Source organism: Morone saxatilis, unplaced genomic scaffold (genome assembly GCF_004916995.1).
Source record: "Morone saxatilis isolate NCDOM2014 unplaced genomic scaffold, NCSU_SB_2.0 Contig3, whole genome shotgun sequence".
Classification (NCBI taxonomy): domain Eukaryota; kingdom Metazoa; phylum Chordata; class Actinopteri; family Moronidae; genus Morone; species Morone saxatilis.
The window spans coordinates 7,573,437-7,599,639 of record NW_023339873.1 but is presented as its reverse complement, the minus strand read 5'-3'; the positions used below and the strand labels follow the sequence as shown (position 1 = coordinate 7,599,639).

Genomic DNA, 26,203 nt, shown 5'->3' with positions numbered 1-26,203 from the left:
AAGAAGATGATGACGACGACAGCACATAAATGTTCACATGAACCAATGTGGCTACCCTACCCTAGACTGAGGTTAATGGTAAGCTGTGGTGCTAACAGCATTAAACAAATTAACAGCAACATGTATTTCTGTTACTCCACAGACCTCACTGTCTTGGTAAAAAAGTAGTTCCAATAAAACTGTGCACAACGAGGTTTGTTCAGAGCAATGGGGACATTATTTCTGCACAGACATTAATGTCTTTTTTCAATGCTGTGACCACCGCAAAGAATATTCAGAGACTGTCCTTCTAATATCTGTGCAACTCTCAGTCTCTGTGATTAAATACCACTGATGGTAAATGAGAAAAAAAATACTGTTTTGGTAATTTGGGTAAACTTTAAACTTGAAGCTTTAAGGTTTCACTCTTCAATGGGTGCAATACATCTGGGAAATGTTCCCGGGCACTGCAAACAAAATTAGATGGTGGGTAAAATTGTATTCTGCTCGCTGTTGCCATCAGGGACTCGTTATGTAAGCGGTTTAAAATGTTTAGGCGACTTCTTGTTGTCCTTCTATCTGGAACCCTTCCTGTAACGCTCTGTTAGTGTTTATTTTTACCCCGTGGGCAGAACAACGTACTGTCCAGCATGTGCACACACCTTCTCAGAGATATATAGACACACACACACACGCAAACCCACACTCACTCACACACACAGCCCTTTTTGTCATGTGATGCAGGCCTTGTGATAGTTGATGTTGTTACAGGAGATACATTCCAGCAGCATTTAGAGGGGGATCTTAGGTGTGTGTGTGTGTGTGTGTGTGTGTGTGTGTGTGTGAAGAGCTGGGGTGCTTTAAATCAAATCCACTGCACATCGTCCATCAGCAGGTCTTACTCACTCATCAGCAAGGTAACTTTACACCGCCAGCGACGCAACCACAGGCCATATCCCATTTTAGCTGTTTTTTCCCCCCCCGTCTTGGGTCATCTGCTAAAACTGCGGTTTCAAGTCCACCATCAAGTGGCGCCGGCGTCCTCAATGCCTCTCATAACACTGATAGAGTCCCATCGACCCTCTTTTGACCATGTGTATCTAATGGCAGAGGTTGTGCATGTATAAACAGGGGAGATAATTAAAGTCTCCACAGAGCATTTTTACATCGCTTTTGATTAAGGAAACACAAAGGAGTAACCAAAAAAATAAAGCAGCGGTATAGGCAGCTCTCCACCTGAAGTCGTCACGTGGGTGTCGCAGTCAGCCACCTGTCCAACTCAAAAAAATGATCTTCTTGTCTACATTTATAAACTCAAACTGTATCATGCTCTGCAGTCCGTGCTGTAGTCGAGACTACCTGGTCTCCATAGAAACACAGATTTTGAGCACAGGAGTCTCCGAACAAGTAGTGTGGTTAAACTATACCTTCTGCCTGATGTAAACACATTTCAGTCTTACAATTCATAATTCATTGATTATTGAAAGAGGCCCAAGGTATAAATCTCACTCACTCAGACTGTGGTTGTTACAAGACCGGTGAAACCTTTTAGTGGTTAAGCGAGTTCTTGTACTGTTGGACTGACTACGGTTTCTCCAAATGTCACTGGATTCCTTTCTAGTGATAGTGAATTAAAGAAAAACACATTTACTGCTTTCTGACATAATCAATGCAGGCACAGCAAATCTTAACAGATTCACAGTAGGATGAGTAGTACCACATCTCCTCTAAATAACCTGGGGAAACAGATCATTGAGCCCTTTTTTTTTTAAAACTAGGAGGGGAGGGCAGATTCTCCCCATTCTTTTCCATTCTCTCAAGAAAACAGTTAAGCCTCTCATATGGCAGTTTCAGAGAGCTTCACAACTACTTAAAATAGCAACCACATCTTGGGTCGGTCTGTTTCCAAATATTATACTGAGCAAAGAAAATACTGGCTCCAAAATTGTTTAACTATTGAAGCATTATTTAATTATTAGTAGTTTAATTGTTGAGCTGAAATGAGTATTTGAAATGAAGACTGTTAAATAGTGGAAAATAATCGTTAGTCGTCAACTTAAACTAATAGCAATATCACATATTATGGTGATATTATTATAACATAGGCTCCATTTTATTTGAATATAATGGGAGAAAGGCTATTAAGTTGGACAAAAAGGAAATACTACTATGGAAAGCCTGCTTAATACCACTTAATCCAGTAATTGGGTAAATGTACTTTGTGTCTATATACTGTATATATAGTATACTAAAAACTGACCAGCCTGTCACTCTACTCGAGCCCCCGCCCCGCCTGTCTGTTAACGGGAACTCCCCCTAAGTTCCCCGGTTCTCCTCTCCCTGCTCATTCTCTCCATGAGCTGTCACACACACACACACACACATATCCACACACACTCACACGCTCACACACGGAGTCGCTGCATGTTTGAGCAAACGTCTGTACTCTCTCCGCTTCTGTTCCCCGGTTACCGAAAAAAAAGCGGCTGTTTGGTTTCGCAGTCTGCGGCGAGCCTCGTCGTGACAGAGTTTGGAAACGGCTGAAGGAGGAGTGAAGAAGAGGAGGAGGAGCAGGAGGAGGAGGGGGTGAGAAAAAGGTAGGAGATGGTGTCAAAAAAAAAAACGAGCGTTTTCTCCGCTCCGTGTTTAGAAACTTTACCGTGTGTTTACCGTCTCGTGCGCTGTAGGGATATCGCGCGTGTCGCCAGCTGCAGGGTTTTTGATAACTAGGGCGTGTTTATTGAAGTATTTCTGTTTGCGCGCGCGTATTGGTGCGCGCGTGCGTGCGTGTGTGTGTGTGCGCGCGCGCGTGCTCTCCCACATTGGGGGGATCCTCCTGTTGTGTCACAGGAAGTTTGGAGATCGGACGCGCAGATTGTAGCGGATCACTGAAGGGGGTCAACCTGCCCACTGCAAAAAAAAAAAAACACTAGCCCAATCTAATGTGAGTGAAGTCTTATTTTTCTTTGAAATAAAAAAAAAGACTGGTTTTGAAGTATTCTCAGGTATTAAATTCTGTTAGACAGCTTAACTCTTGGATTTAAGTGCAATTTAAAAAAAAAAAAAAATGTTTATGTTTTTTTTTGTCTTGCTACTCGAGTAGCCTATGCAGAAGTCTAAGAACTGAATTGTGTTTGGATACTGAGCACAGAAAGCTACATTTTCTTGTCAAAAAAAGATTTTTAACCCTTTTTAAATTGATGTTTTAAAATAAAATTGTTTTTAATTTTAGGAGAGTATGCAATTATTATAATTATAACGTAAGACTTTTTGCAGTGCGCTTTTGCTGTTATTGGCAAACCAGTATGCTATTAATCTGATTTCGAAGCATAATTTGATCACTATAGCTAATGTACTGAATAGGGTAAGAAAAGTGTAGCACCTTTTAAACACAGAGGCGATTCAAAGAAGTTTACACAAGGCACAAATGCATTTAAAATATATATAAATAGTAAATAATAGAAAATTGTGCTCGCAGTTTATCACTTCACTGTCTCTTGTATATGCGAGGCTGTGTATGTCTGACACTCCCATCATTTATTTGTTTCTGTGTATAAGTGCATATATACATATAAAACTGGTATATAGGTGTGTGTGTGTGTGTGTGTGTCTGGGTGGTGATATCTTGTCAGATCCTGTGAGGTGGGGGTCAGTCACAGGGTCTCCCTGCTGGAATTCTCCTAGAATAGATGTGACACACACACACACACACACACTTTGAGCAACATCTTCAGTCAGTCAGCTTAACGTCTTTTCTTTTAATAATGACCCATAATGACCTCACTGCTTTGATTTCATACTGTGCAAGGCTGCTCCAGCTTATTATCCTAAAATCCACTTTATTTCAAAGCTCCATAAATAGACAGAATCTGCTCTTCTCCTTGAGGCTGACAGCGACATAAGTCTCCTTTACATGCATCTGTTTCATCATTAGATTTCATTTCGTGCCATCCAGTTCAGTTAAGTCAGTGTGTGTGTGAATATGTGTTTGCCTTTGGTCTGCTTCTTTGTGTCATCTGCTTTTGGAGCTGGCTTTAGACAGTTCTACAGGTGTGTGATTCAACCTATTGTTGAGTCCATTAGTCACTGCACCTCACCTTTTATTGTTATATCTTTCTTTCATGTTATTTTTTCATACCTAGAGATGGGAATTCCTCTTTTCTTCCTCTTCAGTCTCATAGCATCACGGGATGTCTTCGGTCAAGGGCACTTTGGCAGGACAGACAGACCTGGGGCTTGACAGATGTTGTATGGCTATTCTTTTTCTACTACTTATAGACAGTAGGGAGTGACAGAGTCAGGGAGGATATGTTAGAAGAGCAACAAACCAGTGGTCTCTTGTTGCTCCCTGGCCCGTTCAGTGATGTGTCTGTAAGATGATGGATGCTCGAAAATGTCACTGAGTATGTGTGTGTGTGTGTGTGTGTGTGTGTGAGAGAGAGAAGATCTTGTCTGCCGTAACTCGAGCCTGGCTGGACACACTGACTCTTGGAAGGCCACAAAGACCGCTCTGCATGAACTGTGGGGAATGTGGAAGTTGTGTGTGTGTGTGTGTGTGTCTGTGTGTTAGACAGAGAGCGTAAACATCTCATAAAAACGATCAATGACATACCTTGAACTTCAGCTATTAGTCCATATACAGATTAGAATTAACTGACAATGATCATGATAATCAGTAATTGGCTCAAGAAATGAATATGGCAAACAGTCTCAGGCTCCAGTTTCTCAAATAGGAGGATCAATTAATCGATTAGTTGTTTCAGTGGTTTAACTAAGACTCTGCAGATACTGACTACCGATCCAATACCTGTGGTCTTATTCAGAATCTGTATACCTCACTGCGTGGAATTGATTGTTCGAAGCTATGAGTCACTCTTGTAGTGACATTAGTTCACCGCAGCAAATGAGCAGAACAGAACAGGAAACAATGGGAGAATGACTGAATGAACAATGCACAAGGGATTGCCCTGGTATCTGCAACTAGATAGAGAGGGAATCACTCCTATCATTTCTAACGTGGATCAGTCCTGTCTGGCCAGTCTTCTCAATAAGGATTAGAATTAGAGCTGCACCAATTAATCAATTCATTGATCTTAATTAATCTGCTAACTATTTTGATAACTGATTCATTATGTAAGCCATTATTTAAGCAAAAAAAAAGCACAGACCAAACAAATAATTGGTTAATAGAGAACATAATCAGCAGATAAGGGAGAGAAAGACAAAAAGGCAATTTAGAAGTGTGATTAGCTACGCATGAGAGAAACAAACAACAGTTTTTAACCTTTCCTCATGAATGCACGAAGAATGCAGAAGAATGCTTTACTGGTGTGAAACATGATGTTAAACTAGCTCGGGTCCAAACATCGAACTCGTCTGTGTGTAAACCTATCCAAGAGTCTCAACCCACGGGGGGAAATATAGTTAATTCACACTTTAAGAGAGAGAGTGATCCACTGTAGTTGTGGTCTTCCTCTAATATCAAAGGATTTTCAGTGCTTATCATCTTACCTGAGCCACTTGTTATTTTTGATACCGAAATGATGATTTCACCATCATTATCCACGTTTAAAAGGGCCACTGTTATCAATTTAGTGCATTAAATGACAGAACATTTTAATAACCGCAGCCCTTGCCATCCCCTTTTTACACCATTAGTCGATTTCTCCTCTCTTGTCTCCCTTCCTTTCATCTGCACATTGCGGAGGAGGTTGTTTTATGTGTTTAACTACCAGATAAGTTGCCTGATCAGCTACTTGGTCTGTTGCTTCCTGGCTCGAATGGATGGTTTGTGGGTGGATTGCTGGGCGGATGGGCGACAGTCTGTGTCCGTTTTGGAACAGTATATATATATGAGCCATGGTTTCTCTCAGACCCTCACAGATGTGTGTCTTTTCACAGGTGCTTGTTGTTCCCAAGCTTTGTGTGCACAACTTTGTAGGTGTGTGTTTGTGTGTGTAGAACGGTGTGCGTGCATGTGCGATATTAATCTGGGTTTTATCCATTTCTCACATAGGTGTAGTAGGACAGTACGTGCCTTGCAACAATATCCCATTGGAATACACTGGGAGTGTCCTGATGTAATGGAGTAATGGCTGTGGTTGTAGTGGTATAGTGCAGACAGATGTAAGTTGGATCAGTGAGCTGAGTCACAAAACGTAGACTCACAACACCCTGTTTCATTCCAGTGACAACGATTTTTAAAATATGGATCAGTCATATCCGGCCAATACCAAATCTGCTTATTAAGGATTAGAGTTAGCCGCAGCAAATAACTGATTAATGGATTAGTTGATCAAAAAATAATTCATCTGCAGCTGTTTTGATGATTGGTTAGTCGTTAAGCCATTTTTCAAGCAGCAATGCCAAATATTTTAAGAGGTTTGGCTGCTTTTCTTGTTCTTGCATTATAGTATTTTGAATATCTCTGGGTTTGCACTGTAGGCCAAAACACTGGGATGGATATTTTTTCACTGTTTTATAGACCAAATGTTTAATCGAGGAAATAAACGTCACATTAATTGATTATCAAAACAATTGTTAGTTGCTGCTCTAAACAGGAACATTACTAGTAGTACCAGTATTATGTGTATGTCGGGCCTGGAAGAGGGATTCCTCTACTTCATTTTCCTGAGACTTCCTCCCTTTTTTCCCTGTTAAAGATTTTTGGCTTGGCTTGACTGGTCTCCGGCAGTACATTGGAGTGAGGTTTATTTGTTTTAATGGAGTTTATTAAAGGTACATTGGATAATATTTGTAGTTCCGTAGGTGCATACCAATGTGAGCTTTACCCATCTGTCAAAATAAAAGAAAACAGATATTTTACACATGAAGTTCAGTTTGCTTATTGTGAGGATTACTGCTCCTACTTCTGTGGGAGTACTAATGTCTTCTTTAGCTCTGCAGGGAGCTTTTTATAAAGTCTGAGAAAAAAAACCTTGAAGATGCCATCAGGAGGTAACTGAATTTGGGCTTGGAGACTACAAATTTGTAACAGCTTAAACCAAATTTTCCGATCTTTGTGGAAGTGCAGTGCTAAATGGCTGGGTCGCATTTGATTTTCAAAACATTAATAGAAAGGAAATCTCTAGGACACTGTAAAACAGCATGGCATGTACCTTTTGATTAAGCAAATAGCAGTGCAGTATAACGTTAACCTTTTCTGTAGCTAGCTATCTCTATTTCTATTTATTGACCTTTGTCTATAGAAATATTAGCTCCCTAGTTACTTGCTGTCCAGACGTAAGCAACAAAAACACAACAAAAATACCCAGTTACATAAATTGAACAGATACGAATGTTGTAAATCTGTGAATGCAACACAAGCACAGACACGCAAGATAATATACAATAGGTGTGCAGTCAATAAGACAGAGTTATGTAACAGAGGTGGAAACTGTTGAACTAAAATGGACAAACACACATCTCTTCGGTTAAATCAGGACAACTCCCTGACAACTCACTGTGTTTAACTGTCTGTCAGACAGCTACTGTGTGTGAGTAAGAGTTTTGTCTGAATGTGTGTGTTTCATGTAATAAAAAAATAAAGATGCACATCAAGAGAAGACCGAATCCAGTAGAATAAAAAAAAAGCATAATTTTTGGATTGCTTTCATGTGTAATTATGAGTTAGATCATACCCGCACCCTCACTGTGTGAGTGTGTCTGGCTGTTTGTCTGGATGTGTGTGTGTTGTATGGGTGTGGTGTGTGTCTGTAATCAAGCCAGCATTAAACTGTATACCAGGCTGCCGTAGGACTTCTCACATTTATGCTTTCTAATTGATTCAGAGTGTGATTTGTGTAGCTCCTTGCACCCACATGTGTTTGCCTGTCCTTGTTGTGCAACACAGAAGCACACACACACACACGCACCACACGCGCACACACACACCGTATATACATACATACACACACACACACACACACACCCATACACACAAAAGCTCTTGAGTTACTCATCTCTGCAGCACAAGGCACTATTGTATTTAGCGTCTTCATGGCACTTTTAGTGACACAGTCATTCACATTTCCCAGCAGCATATGTGTGTGTGGGTGGTCGTCTCATATTCCATGTAACACTGCCGGCTGCTAAAAATGAAGACGTGACAGGGAAAGTGTGAGTGTGATAGTGAGAAGTGGGTGTGTGTGTTTGGGGAGGAGGGGCACACAGGGAGCTGCATCTCAATAAGCCAAGGTTACATGCTCGGCTTGGTTATTGCTGCTTTCTGCTTTTGTCAAGTCAAAATCGATTTTCTAACTTTTCTGTCAGATTTTTTTTTAAATACACTCTTACTGGTAACCTTCAGAGTGTTCATAATAGAGAAAGTTATGAACGTTAATACAGCATCAACCAAAGAAGCCACCTTGAACTGACAGTCTAACATCTTTTTTTGTTATCTCTACATTTAATGACACAGATGAGTCTAGAAAGGGAAATTCAAAGATAGGGAGAGAGTAGATACTTCAAAGTTATGTTACAAGCAGTTCACCAGTTGTTTTTGCAAGTTGTGGTTTGTGGCGAACCATAAAAGCAGGCTAGCATTACAGGAGAGAGGTTGGATTAGATTGACTACTTGTCAGTTTTGGTGATAGCCTAAAGCTGGCGTGAAGTAGTTGTGGGCGATGAGGGTAAAACTGTCATTATCATAGTTTCCCTTTATATTTTTGTGTCATAACATCAACTTAATCATCAAGAACTATGTAAAAAAGTTAAAATCTCACTGAGGCAAGTGTTTTCTTACTAGAACAACATCTAAAGTTTACACAGATGAAGAGTCTTATCCATTTCACTTGGGTCTGTCCAGATTGTTTGTATTAGTTCTGAAAGCATTATTCTCACCAAAGTCATTCAGGGCAAGAAACACGAGCTGTAAGGTGATCAGACAGTTTAAAAGCAAAAGCACTGAAATAATATAAAAACAAAGTCACACTGCTAAAAATATATGTGACTTCATTAACCTTAAGGAAATTAACATCTGCTTGCAAGATGTTTGTAAAGATAAAGATTAGATGATCTCTAGTCGAGTCGGAATAAATCTGTGCGCCAGTTTGAAAATAAGACTTGAAATGATAACCCTCGCCTTTGCATATATAAAAAGTGCACTTGGAAAACATTGAGTTGAGTTTCCTGACATAGAGAAGCTGATGAGATGCAAGGACGAGTTGCAGAAAATATACTACCACTAAAAGCGAATCGTGTAGCTAAACCAACATTTTATTTCATGATAAAACCAAAAGCGAGCGCACTTGTAATGTATATACTGTATATACTGTAAATACTATGTGCATGTTTAACTACAAGAACTACAGTTGGTAAAAGTTGATTCAGGATGTTTTCAACTAACATTTTGGGCAATCATATCACTGTTGTCCTTCGTTTTCTGTTCCAACTATGTTTGACTTGTCTATAAAACTTGTATGATCATCTGACTGCTTGTGTTCCCTTGCAGGAAATATGATGTGACACTGCCACATATAGAGATACTATTTAACCTAGAATTTATTACACCTCTGAGATGTGAATTGGAGTGATAATTGTGAGCGATAAACAAGGATACTGATATATTGTCTAGTCTTGAATCACTGTGAATCACCACTTTACCTTTTAGCTTGTGCCCACATGGGCTAAAAACTAAATGATAAACTCACATGGTAGTGGTTGTCAAAATAAAACCCATACACAGAGGACACAACAGTGTTAGGAATCGAACCCAGCCCACAATGGGGTGATTCATACAGTGTGTGGGAGGTGAACTGTGCCCGATGGCCTCTTCTAACCACCTTTAACCACTGAGAGATTCATCCTGGGAAAAAGGAGGAAGGAGAGAATGAAAGGAGGAGTGAGAAAGGGTGAAGATTAGTGAGACACTAGCGGACACTTTGATTCACAGATCTCCCATCGTCCTCTGCTGCTCATTGACTGGCTCCATTGTGGCCTCGGGTTAAAGCGTGCTGATTGGTTGGTTGGGTCTGAATGTCACTGCTTCTCGTCCGTGGACTGTGGAATTTGTGTGTGTGTGTGTGTGTGTTTGTGTGCATTTGTGTGCGATGAGTTAATAGCTATCCATTGAGTGGTTGATTGTGTTCTGTTGTCCACACTGGCTCTCTTTGTCCACACACACACACACATCTGAATCTGAACCAGGCATTCCTCCAGTGGCAGGGAACTTGCCAAGAGAGAAAGAAAGAGAAAGAAAATACTAACTAACAGTACCATTCATAGTCATGGCAGTGCGGTTCTTCCTGGCCCTGGTTCGAGACATGAATGGGTCTGTAGCTAAAAATATTTTATTGCTTCTTTTAATGCTCCTTTTACTCCTCCTGCCATGTTCATTACTTCTCTCCTCGGTTGTGTTCTCTCACAGTGGAAGCAGATGAAGCCTGTGCTGCATTAAGATGCGTTTAATGAGTTTATAAAGTCATACTGTGGTTGCAGTTCCTCAAGGTGTAAATTTGTGCAAGTAACCCCCTGGGTAAAAACACTGGCAGAGAGCAAAGGGGGAAGACGACTTGCAAGAAAGGTCACAAGACGATTTCAAACCTGTGACGTCACAAGTAGACAGTCTGTGTCTTTGCCCACTGAGGCCATGAGATGTTTTGGCCTGCAACATCCTGAGCTGTATAACAGACAGGCTGACTAAATGACAGAGGCAAAGCGCTGCTTTTCATTGGTTAGTGTGGGTAGACCCTGCGTCTCACTGCCTACCACAGATGGAGGGTGGAAGAGGGGGAAAAAAGATGGAGAAATGATGAGATAGAGCAAGAGAGACGAGTGAGGGGACGTGAAGGAAAGGCGGCAGAAAGAGGCTGACAGTAATCCAGCAAAACGCACAGAGTGGGAAGTAGAAAGAGGAAAGAAGAAGTGGGTAAATTATTTGATCCAACGCTGGGAATTTGCTTTACCACGGAAATACCTCTAGTGCAGCATGGGAAACAGGGGGAGAGACTATTTCAGGCTTTGCTCCTGTTTGTTATGCCAGCCAGCAATCTCGGGGCAGAGTGAAGGTTTTGCAGAGCTGTAAGTACATTAACATGTGAGGTGGGAGGAAAAGAAGAAGAGGAGGAGGAGGAGGAGGAGGAGGAGGGCAGCAGTCCTTTTTTGGAGGGGCGGAGGGATGACCCCGTTGCACCAGTGTGCCCTCTCTTGTTTTTGCCCTCTCTCAGTTTAATCTAAATCCATTCAAGAGGCTTTATTGGCAAGATAAGATCGCTGTGACATTGCCAAGGCTTAAGTGCATATCTCCCTTTTTTTTCTGGTGGGACGGGTGGAGGAAGTAGGTTGGTGGTGAGAGAGGAATGACAGCCTTTATCTCGGCCAGTAAACACAAGCCAAGGGAGTCCCTACATTGTTTATACCGTGTCTTTGACTTCCCCACTCCCATACATACACACTTAGAGGACACTGTAACACAATCGCTCAAATAGAGACAAACACTGTATATATGGGTACACATGCCTGCAGTGCATGCACAAAAACAAGGTCAACCTCATATGTGGATGTATGCAAAAGGCACACGTAGACATGCATGTATTCACACACACACTCACACTCAGAAGCTGTGGTTGGACGAAGCAGTGGTGTGAGTGTTTTTGGTGTGTGTGTGCGGTGGATTGTTGGCAGCCAGTATATGGTGAACTGGTCAGATCCTAGCACACTCAAGCTTCCCTCCTTCCCTCCTGCCTGCCAGTCTGACCACTGGTGGCTGTGTTTGTGTGTGTGTGCGTGTGTGTGTGTGTGTGTGTGCTCTACAGAGATAATTCCATCCAGAACTTTGCGTGTGGACCTGCTCTATTTTTCTCTCATAGTAGCTCATTTGGTGTATTTTATGATACTTGGTCAAATATTTGACATGTCATGCATGCTTGTCTGTGTTTGCTTAAGTGTGTTTTTTTGTTTGTTTGCAGCTCTTTTGCAGGAGAGGAATGCTAAATATTGTAATCCCTGTAATATAAATAAATATAGTGCACTATATAGTAAATATGTTGTGGTTTTGGACAGCTTTTTTCTTTCTGTTTTCACTGCCTCACTTGTCTACCCAATTACCTGCTCAACCAAGTGGATGTAATCCAAATGATCCATCTATCTCCACATAGGCTTGTAACAAATTGGGCTTGACTCATCATGTCGCTTATTGTCTTTTTGCCCCACTTTCACAGTTATGAGGTAGTCTACAGCGGCATTACAGGTGGGAAGGATGAGGCCTATATAACAGATTCAACCTTACGTAACATGGTATGATTGCTAATTTACGAGGAGGGCCTCAGTGGTTCCTAGGAAGAGGTTTTATGTTGGGTGTAGCTGATACGGCTGGCTCAGAACCAGAAGACTGCTGTGTCGAGAAAGGCAGGGGAAGTCTGGGCGAGGAAAGTAAACAGGTATAAAGTAAACAGGTCAAATTCCCCTTGAGCAACACGTTTAACTTAGACTATCTTAGAACACCAGAGAACTCAGTAGCTGTTTGAATCTGAAGCAGGGCTTCAACTTCCAACAAAAGTGTCTGCTTACGACAACAAAACACAGCGGCAAAGTCCCAATTGTGTAACTTTTCCCTCACTTTGATCACGGGAGGATGGTTTTTCGGTGTATGTGTGGGGCATGTGTATAATATGCCATCACTTCCTTTGATTGTCAGCGCTACATCCTTGTGGTTTCCATGGTTACAGACAGTGCTGGAGCCCTGCTGTGAGACAGACATGCACACCAGACAGATGAGAGTAACTTCAACTGGTAGTTAGAGCAGAGTCGTGCTGAGAGCTGAGACCCAAGAAATCCTCCAACAAGGGTCTTTATTTTCTCTTTTTCTCCTCTTCTGACGTCCTGGAGAGACATCAAAGACCGAGACTGTCTCCGCTGAGTTAAAGCAAGGCTACAATTCAGATAAAATCTTACCAATCATGCAAAACATTTTTTCGACTTTAAGTGGATTTAATTAAAAAGTTATATGGGTTTGGCATGATTGGTCGCGTGGTTCAGTTCCATTGTACAAGAGCCCAGAAATGTCTTGGAAAGTTGTCTGTCAGACTCTTTAAAAACCTCTCTGAAATCTCTCACCTGTTGCTGTTTGCATGTGTAAGTTTCCTGTTCTGGCTGTATGGATATTGATATTAGCATTTAAACATAAGTGTATGTCTTCTAGTTTTGATCTTTTTTAGATGAAAGGATGAAATACAAGCAGCATTTACTGACAGTCAAAGACAATAACAGCTTGTCTCTCCATTTTCCTTGTGGATATTTTTTGGTATTTTTTTTTTTTTCATTCAGGAAGCCTGTTTATTCGCTTAAGCCCAGCTGTTGGGAATGAAGCATTTTAGCTTTTTGTTTTTTTGTGAAAGTTTGACAGTTTACTCAATATTCCCTTGACAGTTGGATGGAAACATAGCTTCTCCCTCGCCTCCTCTCAGATATTTTGCTTTTCTGGAAGCAGCTTTAAACATGTTTAAGGACTCAGACTGAAAGGTAGGTTTCAGAGATTTTGACTAATTTAACAGGAGCAACACTTTCTGCTTTGCCTTTTGCTCTAGTTCTTTCTGTCTGCCCTTCCTTCTATCTCCTTCTGTTACCCTCTGTCTTCTGTATCTCCTTCATCTGTCCTCTGATCTGTTCAGACAACGCTGACAACCCGTATCTTCTTCCCCAAACTTTTCATCTGTCCAGGTACAGGCCGCTCCGGGGGAAAATACCAGAGACATTAGAATCTGATCCAAACTGAATGACTGGATTTGTGTGTGTGTGTAAAATATTTGTCTATTTACAGCATAGGGGACAAACTGCTGCACGTACCTACATACTTGCTTTTATAATGCTGGTATAAATATCCTCTTGCCTCGTTACTCTGCTAGAGCCTTTAGTATATTATTGTGTGTGTGTGTGTGTGTGTGTGTCAGTGCCCCGTGCCTGGGAGAACTGAGATGTGGTAGTTTGATATCATTGGCGTTCTTTCATCAGTGAGGTGATTCTCCTGCTATGTGTTTGAACTGCAGTGAATCAAAGACAGCTTGTTGTACAGCTGCAGCCGTGGCTACATCACCTGCACACTGAACCTACGGGGTCTTTCTTTCCCTTCTTTCCCTAGTTCTTTTTTTTTGCTCTCTTTGTAGATTTCTAGGCTTTGTTCTCTTCTCTTGTCTTTCTTTTTCCAAGCATGCATGATGAGCGCTTCAGAAGCTAAATTCCCTTTCATCTGTTATCAGCCTGTGTCACACTCTCTACAGTTAACAGTTACTACAGCATGTAATCTGTCCAATATTATAGTTACAGCTGCATTGAACAGTTGAGACTTTTGCACATTCCCTCTTTAAGCTTACAGAGGGTGCTTGCTTGCTGAGTCACGGGAGAGGGAGAGTAACACAAAGAAGGAATTTTGTACTTAAAATGCAACTTTTGACGATAGCTACCTGATTGATGTAACTCAAAATTAGCTTCAGGTGAATTTTAGAAAGAATGAGGCCTGTGGATCTTTCCTTCATCAGTCGCTTTAGTAGAAACAATTGCTGAGAAAAATCACTTTCAATGTTCTTAATGGCATTTTGTGCAACTCATTGGAGTCATCTGTATGTAAGGTAACACTAGGCACTGGATTGCTGTGGCAATAAAAAGTTACCTCGATGGCCTGCTGTGACTGAATGACTGTAACTCATATTGGAAACATTGAGTATTATATTGACATTGAAAAAAATACTCTGTATTAAATGTGTATTGGTCAAGTCATGGTCAATATCTGATCACTATTGGAACAGAAACATGCATTTGCATTTTTTTTATTATTCTCAGTCATTGTGGAACAGGGTGCACTTGCACAAGCCTCATTTCCAGTCCCACAGCGAGCCATGAATGGATGTAGAAACGCCCTTAACCATCTGTTTCGAACCATCGATACTTGTGCCTGCTCCACCACTCATTAGACCTGCACATGAGAAGAATGCCAAAACGAAGTGCAATTTAACCGATTGTGTTGAAGTTCTATCTATAGAGCTCTTATTGAAACAGACTTTACAAAGCGCTTCGCAATTCAGGATCAAATTTAAAGATCGTTATGGCTCGAATGTAAATAAAAAGAAATGAAGTTCATAAATCATCATTTTAGTGACATGTTACTGAACCCTGGAAACTATGGTGTTGGAAAATAACACAATCACTGAAATTGGCCAACAGCCCAAACTTTAAGGTTACATTGCTCAACTTGTATTTCCTGTCCACGTAATCATTTCACATGCAGCTATCTCATGACAGCCATATATACAACTGGTCTGAAGTCTATCTGAGGTGCGCACATTCTCACCACACAATCTTCTTTTCTGAATAGCAGTTTATGTGTGGGAATAGGTGCATGGTTTTTGTGCGCACACATTGTTTATACATCTGGCCCCTGGTGCATTGCATCCGTGCTTCCCTAAAAGAATTACTTAACCCTAAGTTTGTGTTTTTGTATCAATTACTAGACACCCTGTAGCTGGATCTTAGCAGCAGTAGAGTCTGTTGTTCTTGATTATACATTGATATAAATATCAGGATTATTTTAGCCGTGGCTTGGAGGAATTTTATCTGTTTTATTTATAAATGTGCTAATGAATTGGCTCTATTCCCTCGCTGTTGTTCTGTTTTCTCCTCTTCCCAAGATTGTTTTCTACTTTCTTGATCTTTTCCCATGTCACACACAAGTCATTAGTTTTTCTTTTTTTCTTTAGGAATTGAGATAATAGATAAGGGGATAATAGAAGGGCATGCATTTTGATTTATAAAGATGACATGTGTTTTCCTGTTATTTCTCCCCGTGAGCTACATATCTGCTGCCACACACAGTGTGAACTCAATATACTTTATTAAGAAATAGAAAGAGAAAGATATTTCTGTTGGGATTTTATACTCTACTCATAACTGCCTGTGAGAATTGAGTGAAAATAGATCGTAAAGTTATGTTTAGAAGTCACACTCAGTGTATAATACTACAAGATAAAAGTAACTGCAATTAGAGTAATAATACAATCCCATGCTCTGGCGTTCCCAGTCTGAACTTTTTGATTGCATCCTGATGAAAGACTAAGTTTTAAAGCAGAAACACAGAGACAGGACCAACTACATGTTGACTACATTGATGTGGCCTGTGTGTGTAATTACACTGTAATTTCATCATAGTAACGTTATGATTAAGCAGTGATTTACTGGTTTATTTGTAGCAACATTGTATAGAGTTTCACAATAGAAACCAACACAATCCAGTGACGGGCTGCGTGGGCCGTGCACTCATGGGAACCAGAGGGGTTTTTAGTGTTTTGGTCCTCTGGGACGGCTGCGACTATGTTGTTGTTGTTGATAAATGCACTCCCATACTTTTAGGGCCAAAAGATACAACATGCAAAAACACACACACACACTCACACACACACATGCACACGCACAGGAAAAAAAGTTTTCTTTAAACACATATGTAGGAAAATTACACAGTTACTTATGGGTAAAAACTTGGTATCATTATAATGTCAGCTTTCAGGAAACTCCAAACATAGCTTATTGTTTTTCTTACTGCTTCACTCGTACACGCCTCACATGCTTTCACTAATGCCCTGAGGATCAGATAGTGTACATGCTGTATACACACATACGTGTATAAATGCACCCAAACACATGAAAGCTGAAGTTCAGAGATGTGGATCGGAGCCAAAAAACACACAACAAATAGACTGTAGCCTCTTTCTCCTCCGTCATCCCTCCGTTCTCTGCCCTTTCAGTCCTACAGGGAATATTTTGGTACTTTGTTGTTTAGTAAATTCCTTATTTCCTTGGTTCCTCCTCTTGCCTCCTTCTTCCCTCTTTGATTGTATGTTTACAATCACTGTAAAACATGTCATAAAAACTGGAAACAGTAATGTCAAATAAATGTAATTCGGTGCGGTATAGACATGTTTTTTCTCCTTTCCAGCTGCTAGACATATATATCCATTCATTCCATTCAGGAAGGTCCTGTCATAATACTGAATGAGGGAAACATTCCTCATACTGCACAGTCAACATCTTTAGTCCATATTTTGCTATTTATGTTGGTTTAAAAGCAGATAAAAATGTTACCTTACATAGGACAATACAAACTTATTTTCCAAACCTTATTATTATTTATTAATCGTTTCAGACATTTTTAAAGCAAAAAGTATTTTAGAACATGAAGATTCTGATGCTGTAATCTGTTTTATATTATGGCAAATGTAATATGTTTTGGTTTTTGACATTTTATAGACAATATGATTAATTGGGAAAATAATTGGCAGATTAATTGGATGATGAAAATGGTTGCAGCATGCTTTTATTGTCTTGAGAATGTGTAAGACTATTTTTACAATTAAATAATGAAAACAGCTGTCTATCCACATGGTGCCAAACTCAAATGCATTTGCTGCTGTTGCATCCTGAAGAGATATGGCTATCAAGTGGCACATTTCCTGGTATGCATGAGTATAAAGGGGGCAGAGGAGGTGAGGGTGAGGAGGAGTTGAGTGCTAGGATTCACCCTTTGGGCAAAGCAGGCTGTTAAGAGAGAGAGACGATGACAGTGAGGAAAGGTGTCTAAGGTATCCATCGTTTCGGCTGAGTCAGAGGAATGCCAGGCCACTCCCTACCGCCAGGCGTCCACTTATAATATAGGCCCGCACCTCAGGACGCCAGCGTTGCCCTCTGTACGCCCTCCTCCTATAGATGCAACATACACCCACAGCATATTAATCACACACTAAAGCACAGACTGTTTTCTTATAGGTCATGTTGTAATGGCGTGCCCTTAAAGTCTTCTGTCATCTGTTCTCGCCTGTCTCCAGGACTCTAAGTCTAAGATCTGTCTTTTTGTCATCATGAAAAGCGGATGAAGATGGATTGCAAATTAGAAGGGGTGAAATGAGAAGCCATTGTCTAAACAGAGACAACCGTTTGAGCCGGAGAGATGGCAAATGTTTACTCTTCCCTGCTTTTATTCTCTCTCTCTCTCAATCCTTCTCTCCTCGTCCTCTCCTCTTCTTCTCTCTCGTTCCTCTCTCTCTCTCTCTCCCCTCCTCTTTAGCTTGGTCTTTCTGTCCCACGTGGATGTTTGCTGGCAATTGTTTAAGGCCTGAGGATTTTTGTGTTTCTTAGGCGAACATGTGTGGATGTGAGGGAGAGGTGTTTTAAGTCTCTGGAGTTTTCTTCTCTCCTCAAAATGTCAAAGTCTCTCTCCCTTCCTTTCTGTCTTCTGTCTCTAAGCATGATGGACTTCCTCATTTCCACTCTTTTTAAGTCAGAATATCTCCTCTGCTAAAACCCAGAGTCGTAATCCCAAACAGTGCAGTGTGTCACTGGGAAAGAAGATGGGGAGCTTTTAAAAACCCGGACGAATGACTGATGCTTTTGAAATGAGCGAGTATTTCCCAAAAGAAGATACAATCTGTGGACTTAACTTGACACAAAAGCCCAAGGCTTTTTGAATAGATCATTATAACTAGAAGCTCCTCTCTTGACTTTATAATGAGGCTTTTCGGGAAGCTGCTCTTTAGTTGCAGGCTGAGGGGTGGAGCTGGGGTGAGTATCGAAGCCAGTTTCCCAGAGGTTTACTGACTCCTGACTTCAAAGGCCAAAACAGTCACACTGTCACTGCTGCTGGAGAAGCCAAATCCTGAGGGATCAGAAGTGTGTGTGTGTGTGTGTGTGTGCATTTCCAGTAGTGGGGAATCACACCTAAAGACTGTTGATGTGAAAGATCCACTTAAGGCAAAATGTATACAATTGAATAAGTATGGCTTGTTGCTCTTTGTTTTCTTGGAATTTCATAGAGATAAGTACACAGAATGACTGTTTACTATGTTCAGGTATCCATACTGATTATGTGGTGGTATCAGTGTCATCTGTTGCAAGAAGGTGTCGATTGGTTGGTTAGATGAAGACAAATGCCACTTAATTCTATAAAATGGGGATGAAAACATTCTTATTCGGTCTCACTGAGAGTATTTTATTATATTCTACTTATTCAGAAAGTAAGAACTCACTCAGTAAATCCTTAAATATGAAGTTGATGCTTCTTTTCAAGTGATTTAAACAATTTATCCATGAATTCATTTGCACGCTTTTTTCAGCCAAAACCGACAGTTTGGGCCATGAACTTGTGTGGGTGGTTTGTGTGGGAGACAGAGACCCCTCAAACTGTGCAGATCTGTGTCTGTGTTTGTGACCGAATGCATCTAACAGGGCACCCTGTGGGTGAGTCCGCATACGTGTGTGTAACGGCAAACAGATGTGAGACACGAACATGGAAGACTTGGCAATATACCGACGGGATGACTGTGTGTCTGCCTGTCTTGTCTGCCAGGAGCTCAGTAACGCTGACTGGAAAATTTAGAATCATGGTGCTCACTGCCTGCTCATGTTATATGGAAACACACATATTCACATTTACATTTATAGTATTTACTGGAAGCTAATGGTAAGAAGAAAGACTACTTGACATATAGCATTTACTGCCTTCTCAACTTTTATGGGAATGTGTACACACACAAAGTCCTGAGATATGAGCCAATGACACCTCCCAGCAGCATACGGCATGTCGTCATACCAAATGCATGAGGGATTTGAGGCAGATGAAGACTTGTGTTGGATTTTGTTGGAGAGCTGTGTGCTACTTCTTTGTGTGTGTGTGTGTGTGTGTGTTGCACCACTCCAGATAAGGCAGCTTTAGTGCTGTGGCGTTCTTCTAACCTACCATACACAGCCACATACTGCAAAACATCTCATTCTTTATACTGACTCACAGTAGTGATGATGATACCCAGTCCATGCTGTCTTTTTAGGTTTATCCCACTGTTCTTCTTTAGCTCTTTGAGTAGATTTACAAGTTACACAGTAACAGTGCATAGTGGTGAGAGTAGCAGTAGAACATTTTAATGATTTTAGTTGTCATTTATCAATAGGAATCTATTAATGAAATGTCTATATTGATATATGACACTGCTTATTGAGTGTGCTAGAAGATCAATAAGGTTAAAAGGTCAGGAAACCATTAAAATCATTAGTATACATGGTTTGACAATAGTGACTATCCACAGCAACCTATGATAACTCCCAATTAACCTTTAAAAAGTAACTCCAGACTTACCTTGTCTCTTCCATGTTTGTATTAAGTCTGCAGTTCATATAGTCTTTACCTTTTTATAACCTACCTTATTTACCTATTGAAGCACTTCAAATGTGTTGTCCTATGCTATAAGCTGCCATATGAATTAACTTCTGTGCCTCATTTCGCGACTTTACACGGTCACTTACTGATGATCCTGTGATAGTCTACAGTTGACATCACTGTTGGCCAGTCAGCGTTAGTGTATGTGTGTGTGTGGCTTACCAGGCTATTGGTCAGTGTGTTAGTATGATATATTGTGACAGTAGTCAGTGTGATGGTCCAGGCTTGCAGCCAGTTAGAGCCATAGTAACAGCACAGCGTTCCCACTCCGCCTTTGAACTGCTGCTATGCTTCTATAATGAGGGAATGTTCTTTTCTAAGCCTAACCCAAGGGAGGTTTTGTGTGTGTGGTGTGTGTGTGTTTGTGTGTGTGTGTCTTTGTAGCATGGTGAGTCATATGTGCTGTGGCCATTGTCTTTGTACTCTTGACATGCTGGCCTGTAACCAGAGGTCTTGTTGTTTTCCTCAGCCTCCAGGTGACAGAAACAAATCTGTGTGTGTGTGTGTGTGTGTGTGTGTGTATGTGAATATATGTTGCCCTAGGGTAGATACTTTCCTTGTATATATAGTCGCACATGAGATCACCATGTTTGTTCTATTGCAATCTTTGGCCTACAAGGCTGGACGGCCTGTCAAGATATTCAGTGTGTGTATTTGTTCAAATGTGTGTCTATGTGTGTATAATGACAGAGGAGACAGGTAGCCCCCCTCCCCAGCTCTCTGTTAAGTCCTGGTTTGACATTATTGGAGTCTAATAAGCCATACTCGAGTAAGCTCATGTAGTAAATCTTTGCCATTGTGCTGCCATATTACAAACAGATGTGCACACGTACACACACACACACACACACACACACCCACACACACACTGTAGATACATGTAAATACAGCCTGCAGCTATATTTGGATGCCAGAAAAAAACACTCTCCTTCCTTTCTTATGTTTACTTTGAATCGTTGTTGAGACCAAACCCAGTTTTCTAACCTGGTTGAAAAAACTTTTAGGTCGCATTATATTATGCTCATTTCTTTTTTTACACTTTGTTTTACACACCACTTACATTTTACTTGTGTTTTATTCTGTGTTATTTCCTTTTGTTAACGCTAATAACCTTAATCTTTACTTTTCTGCCCTTCTTCTCTCTCTTTTCTCTTTCACCTGTTGCTTCTTGATTTAAACCAGAGCTTCCCCACCTGTTTTTACTGAGACAGTACCAGCAAAAATGCTAACTTTGTTTCTTTTTTTTCTTCCTTTTACTCACCTGTATTGGATCTAATTTTTTCAATTTTCTCAATTCAAGTTTTAGGGAGGCAAACAATATATTAAACTTAACTGCCAGACCTTTTTTGTTATGTTTTATTTCTATATCAAGAAATAGCTTATGTTAAGGCATTTAGTCTAACATTATTAGCAGAATGTTTTGCAATTTGAAGTATGTTGATAAAATGTAAAATCATCCCAAATCATCCTGTAACCTGCAAGTGTCAGGTCAGGTAAATATGCAACAGCTACACTGAGCAGTTAATCACTGTAAATCAAGTTTGTGTTGCACCAATGATGTAAATCACCACTTAAATTTTAACTCAGCTAAGTTTGAACTCAGAAAGAGCTCCTGGCCAGAATATTTTTACATTGATACACCTTAAATTTGAGAATTACCCAACTAAAGCCCAGTTCTGAGCTTCTGTAAACGTAAATGTTTTTCTGCACATTTCAATTTGCAAGGATACATGTGGATTCATGTATGTAATATCCCAGACTTGGACTGCGGCGTGCTGTGCTAGAGGGCTGCTTCTCATTAGGAAAGTCTAGACCTAAACCCCGGGCTTATAGCAGCAGAGCCACAGCCACATGCTCAGCAAAACCCACATCCCAGTCGGAGCCTGTGTGCACTTGGCATACACTTAGGGTTTATGGGTAAGGGAATGAATAATCGTGCTGGTGTTTGTTGATATCTCAAACACATGAAATAAAATGTAAATGAAAACACCAGCAAAACACACAAAGGAGGAGAGGAGAGAAATTGAGATACTGTCGGTATTTATCTTTGAGGAGGTGAAAATCTGCAGAGTGAATAAAACTAAAGAGGTGTTGATAAAGAGATGAACGACGAGAGAAGGAGAGAGAGGGAGGGAATGTGCTTGGAAAGACGATGAGAGAAATTCTGAACGGAGTTAGTAGGCAGATATTGGGAGGTACAAGGAAAGGACAAGAGGGACATTATTGGGGGGTGGCCCGTAGTGATATCGACCAGAAGTTGTAAACATGGCCCCATATCTGTGGATCGGGTTGTGTGTGACGCACTCAGAGAGAGTGAGACTCACAAACATGTGCGCACATTCGTACCCTGAGATGAAAAGGCAGCCGGACATTTGACCGTGAGCAGTGACTGGGGTCACAAGCACAACTCCAAGAATAGACTCTAAAACACTAGGGAATAAAATAACCCAGTAATGTGGCATGTGCATGTGTAAGAGAGTGCAAAAGAGAGGCAGATTTGTGTGTTTTTAAGTGTGTTTGTGATATATATTTATTTACTGGACTTATAAATAAGCAATCCGGTTACTTTTTTTAAGCCCTTGCTTTCATCCCTCGCTGTAATGAATCCCATAAGCTGTTTAATATCAATTAAAGCGTCATGTTGTGTCTTTACTGTTGTTCCCACTAATTTTCTCTCAGTTGAGGTTGTGTACAGCCACAAGTTTAATAGATGCGAGGGAAGAGAGTTGAGGAAGAGGTGAGGGGAGTCCAGTTTTATGGTCTTGTTTGTATGTCGGGTTGTAAATACCACCCTAACAGGCTTAAAGTGACAGCTGGTCCTACAGACTGTCATAGCTGGTCCTGCTGAAACTGTACTGTACAGTACAGTACAGGACAGCGATTTGAAACAGACCAGAGGTTTTGGGGGAGTCTTTAAGGAGGACCAGAATTCCTTTTTTTGATACCGAAAGTTACTGCTTGTGTAGGAAAAAAAGTTAGGATCATGCATTTTATTTCTCAAATTCCAAACTACGGTTAGATAACATTGTCTCTGCCTTTATGAATTCCATAAGAAGTTGAAACCAACAATGCCTCATGCACCAGTTTATGAATAGTCCCTGTGTAAGTGATATACCAGACACTGAGTCAGGTTCCTAGAGGTAGATGAAATCCACTAATAGTAGGGATAAATTCGATTACCAACATACATCATGGAAATCCTAATTAGGGGGTTGGTTAGGCCCGATGGTCAGCAAAATCAGTAGCATGAGGTGTTTAGAAATGCAAGGCCTAACCACCCTGCTCAACACGCAGAGTGATCTGAGCTGCACTGAAGTTTTGATCTTCAGCTCCACAGACGGTATATGGAAGGTGGAAAATATTGCAAAATCAGATAAAGCTTGCTCACAGATATGCCGTACCTGCCACATTTTGTTGTTTTATCAAAGGGTATTAAAATATATTTTTTTTATAAAAAAGTTATTTGGATTGGAGCTAAACTTGGAGCTCAAACCTTCCCTTGTTCCACCATGTCAAATGGGAGGATTGACTGCTTTTCTTTGGTTAATATCATTGGGAACTGAATATATTTAGATTTTGGACTTATCCAGAGGCAAGTAGAAGCTGTTTTTATTTTTTACTAATGTTGCAGTGGGGAGAGCATTTAATTAAGTTGACAAAAATATTAAAGGTCAGGTCAGAGCTTTTTTGTGGAATAAGGTGACAGGTTATTAATTCAATTGTACTAAATCAGTTTTTGTTGTGTATAGGTATGTATTGCTAGTTTAGTTGGCACTGCTGTAGTAAAATTGCAGTCTGAATATGAAGTCATGTTGGAAATAAGGATTCTCACTTTAACATTTTATCACTACACTTGGACTGGTGTTTTTTTGTGGAGCCATAAATAAATTATATTTAAAGTAATTTGAAGACATCACCTCAAGCTTTTTACTCACTCTTATAAATATAAAGTAGAATGAATGAATAATATCAATAATATCATTAATTGAGAAAGAAAAATCGGCAGCCCCAGTTTGGATAATGGCATTCGTCTGCTCTGGCTCAAACTGATGTGATTGGTCGAGACGTTGAGGCTGCAGAAGGGATGACGAACATTCGAGATAGGCTGCACCACAAAGTCCTGATTTAGATGTGGTTTTTGCGCGTGCGTATCCGGTGTATTCGTGTGCATGGCGGCGAGATATGGAGGGGTGAGTCAGTGGTGGTCCGGAACACGATGACTCTCCTTACCTTCCCCGTGACGTTGGGCCATGGCGACAGGGGTTTGCGGTTAGAAACCCTAATCTGCTCCTCATATGACCCTCTGATGGACAGGGACAGCAGTCAACTCACACATACACATATACACACACACAGACAGCCCTCAGACTAGTTAGTCTAGCTTTGACTCTCCAGTCTAAACATGCTCTTATATGGATTTCTGTTCAAATCTGGACATCTCTACTTTTTCTTTCATTATAAACACATAGTCCTGCTGCCTACATGTAACTGCCCAGTGAGCACAAACATGTCTGAAAGACAGTAGTATGTTTGGACATCCTGAAGATGTCTTTAAGGGAAGAGAATGAATGTTTTTTATATGTCTTCCTGTGACACTGTATATACTGTGTCACTAAGACATCTTTAAGATGCTACTTTTGGAAATCCAGACTACATTTCCAGAGCGGCTAGAGATAAACTCTGGACATTGGAGTTCTTTAAGAGGGTCACCAACATTTTGTACTTCTTTTTTACATATCTATACTTCCAGATTTAAGATGTAATGACATCATCAATGTTTGTATGGTGATATTTTAATAATTCCCTTCTGATTTTATCACAAAGAGGATGTCATAATAATAATACCAATAATATTCATACTTAGTATACTGATGACAACCTTTATGTTTATGCAACGATGCTAGAAATAAATGCAAGGTTGTCTTAGAAGGCTGGTTTCATGCGATGCAGATTTCTCCTCTGCTTTCTCCTCTCTTGTTTCTGACTCACTGTGTTTGTGTGCAAACATTATGCTGTCATTTCACAACCTGTCATGCCATACCTGCACTCTAGACACACATCATCATACAGCTAGACTTAACATGTGGCACCACTGATGCACCCCCACAAGCTGCTTGTGAGCAGATTGATCATAATGTCAGTGTCCGGGATTTTTGCAATTTGGTTTCACAAGTTTCACACAACGGAGGAGTATGTGAGTGTGAGTGTGTGTATTGCAATTTTTGGAGTGGACGTTACTCTTTGAATAATGTCTGTTAGTATAAAAGCACTCTGGTATCTGGGGAATGTCTGAAGTCATTCAGCTCTCACCAGTAGTAGGTCTGGGACTTGGTCTGGTTTTGGCTTCATATTGCCTAGTTTTGGTCTACTTCTATTCCTTTTTGGGCTGTAGGTGTGACTCAACACTCAGGCCCTCATAATTAATTGTGTTCACCCCTTTTTACCTGTCATATTAGACTTTTTTTGTACTGCTCCAACTGTGATAAATCTTGTAATATGAGATTACACTAAAGGAACAAACACAAAATATAAAAGAAAAAAAGTACCCAAAAAAAACATAATTGTGTAACGAAAGCTGTATTGCAGGATATATTTTCCTAATGCAGTTATTCTGCCTATGTAATCTAAATGGGATTGGCTTTGCTAATTTTCCACTAGACTTATCTTTGGCTTAGTGTTCTTTACTTCTGTTTTATGTTGGAGAATATAAAAATCAGCTCAGGATTTAGTATTTTGCAGGTCTTCCGTATTAAAGAGGAGCTTCACTGATTGAGCTGCATGAAATTTGATGATTTGCCTTGAGTGATGTCACTTGAGTCGGCGTCAGTTGAGGCGGAAGAGTTTGAGAGTGTTGATTTAGAAAGAAGTGAGCTCACCAGACCTCTGTGGCCTGCTCCTCATCTCTGTTTGAAGCTAGGGGCTCAAAGCTACTTTAGCCGCAACTAGCTTAACACGCTTGAATCTCCAACCGAACTGTCAAAAAGAAAAAAAGACAATATCTCTGGTTCTGCTGGATTTATATATATATGTGTGTATATA

General features: G+C 40.5%; 1 protein-coding gene across 3 annotated transcripts in view; it reads left to right on the top strand.

The window, feature by feature from the left end:
- Positions 1-2,332: 2,332 nt before the first annotated feature.
- The window catches only part of ppp2r3a (protein phosphatase 2, regulatory subunit B'', alpha), a 53,791-nt gene continuing 29,920 nt past the window's right edge, over positions 2,333-26,203 (top strand). The window contains exon 1 of one of the 3 annotated variants that reach the window (XM_035674796.1): positions 2,333-2,576. The gene's annotated coding sequence lies outside the window, so the exon portion shown is untranslated. Of the gene's footprint in view, positions 2,577-2,637; positions 2,924-13,346; positions 13,438-26,203 lie in introns of those variants that run through there. The other 2 variants (XM_035674797.1, XM_035674799.1) reach the window with 2 other exon arrangements.